The sequence below is a fragment of the Mastomys coucha genome, unplaced genomic scaffold, assembly GCF_008632895.1.
Source record: "Mastomys coucha isolate ucsf_1 unplaced genomic scaffold, UCSF_Mcou_1 pScaffold22, whole genome shotgun sequence".
NCBI lineage: Eukaryota > Metazoa > Chordata > Mammalia > Rodentia > Muridae > Mastomys > Mastomys coucha.
The window spans coordinates 118610387-118612464 of record NW_022196905.1 but is presented as its reverse complement, the minus strand read 5'-3'; the positions used below and the strand labels follow the sequence as shown (position 1 = coordinate 118612464).

The following is a 2078-nucleotide window of genomic DNA, read 5'->3' as shown; positions in this document are numbered from 1 at the left end:
GGGGCGGGGAGTGGGGGCTGGATTTTAGTCAGTCTCCCATCTCACTCTGAAAGTCATGGGATGTTCTTCCCCGACGCTGGCCTTCCTGAGCCTGTTTCTTCTGCCATTGGTGGAAGAGCGCTACTCAAGCAGAGGCCTTAGGCTCCACTACAAACAGGAACCAAGAAGCTCCACACACACCGTAGCCTGCAGAGGAGCCCGTTTAAGCACCAGTCACTGGGACTTTCCCCGCCCAGACTAACAGTTGCTATCTGCTAAGGGAGCAGAGAGCCTTTGCTTCTGGTCCTCTTGGTTACCTTGACATCTGGTCACTGACGAGTCAGTCAAGAAAGAGGAGGGAAGAACCATTTCAATTCAATTTGCTGGAACACATACTTGGGCTTTTTAAAGCCAAAAGGAATGACCATCATGATCTGGAGAGATAGCTCAGTGGCTAAGAGCAAGCTCAGTTCATGCAGAAGACCCAAGTTCGGTTCCCAGAACCCCCACGGAGCACCTCACAAGCACTGGCAACTCCAGTTCCAAGGAATTACTGGATATGGTGGGACATGCTCGAGGCCCAGCAATCCCAGAGGCCGAATAAGCCAGGAGGATCACTTTAAGTGCAAGGCCAGACCGGGCTACACAGCGAGAACATCCCAGCAAGCGGCACCCCCGAGTCAGCCCCAAGATGGAGGGATCGACGCCATCTCGCTGTGGCTGAAGGGACAGCACACCCTGCCTTTGTCTCAGCCTCTCCTGCCCTGTGACATCATCAGCTCTGCCTTGTGCAGTGTCGCCCTCTGCCCATCTGCAGCGTTAGTATTTAACGCTGCCACGTTTACTATGGGCATTTCCAGGGTGGTGTTTGGTCTTGAAACAGAGAAACCCTAACGAAGACAACATCAATACTCGGTGAAATAGGGCATCAGGGCATAGCCTTTTCTAACCTCAGACCTGCTTGCTTTATAAAACACAATAAAAACAATAAACACTCTCAAAGAGTACTTTGTGTTTGAAAAGTTCCCCAAGCACCGAGAGGGTATGAACTCCCTACGTGTGACCGCCACTCAGCTGCTCCTATGTGAGCCTAAAGCCTCCAGATTTCTGCTTCCCATAGAGGAGAATGAAAACAAGTCCCAGGCTGCCTTTCTTCCTTTAGGATCAGCTCATGGGTTGCCAGCTCATTTCATTATTTTATCCCAAACTAATGATGGTCAATAAAACACTGTTTTCTTTTCTTCCTTTCTTTCTTTCTCTCTTTCTTTCTTTCTTTCTTTCTTTCTTTTCTTTTCTTTTTTTCTTTTTTCTTTTTCTTTTTTCTTTTGGTTTTTCGATACAGGGTTTCTCTGTGTAGTTCTGGCTGTCCTGGAACCCACTCTGTAGACCAAGCTGGCCGCGAACTCAGAAACTTGCCTCTGCCTCCCAAGTGCTGGGATTAAAGGCGTGTGCCACCACTGCCCGGCAACACTGTTTTCAAATAACACATCTACTTCATTATTCCCTTACTTGTGGAGATCGTTCCAGCCCTTGAATAATCAGTCTGCTTATTAAATATTCAATCATGTGTTAAGCCCATGTCAAAATCCAGACCATCCAAGGCCAGAGGACCTTGTGAGCCCACCACCTCTTCTAAGCATCCTTTGCAGGAGTGTCAGGGAGAGAAGAACAAATGAAGAGAACTTGGCTGGTGTGCCACCTGGAGAGGAATCCAAGTCAGGGCATGAGGAGATGACCCAGCTGGCAACACACCTGCTGAATGAGCATGAGGACCTGAGTTCAGGTCCCCAAGACTCACGTAAAACTCTGGGTTTGGTCTGCAATTGCAGAGCTGGAGAGGGAGTTACAAGTAGACCCCTAGAACTCCCTGGCCGGCCAGCCTAGCATATTTAGTGAGCACCTCTTCCAGTGAGAGCCTGTCTCAAAAAAACAAGGTAGAGAGGAATAAAGGAAGATGCTCAAAGATGAGGTTTCTACATGCATGTACACATACAGACATGCCTACATGCCTAACACACAACACACGCATGCACATGCACACACATACACACACTTTCAAAACCTAACAAGTAATTTACTGCAAGCACACCCCCCCAACC

General features: G+C 48.6%; 1 protein-coding gene and 1 long non-coding RNA gene across 9 annotated transcripts in view; one reads left to right on the top strand and one right to left on the bottom strand.

Annotated features, from left to right (window-relative positions):
- LOC116068443 (translation initiation factor IF-2-like) overlaps positions 1 to 2078 on the bottom strand; it is a 121577-nt gene that overhangs the window by 74708 nt on the left and 44791 nt on the right. The gene's annotated exons all lie outside the window — the stretch shown is intronic.
- LOC116068444 overlaps positions 1 to 2078 on the top strand; it is an 8735-nt gene that overhangs the window by 2598 nt on the left and 4059 nt on the right. The window lies entirely within an intron of this gene.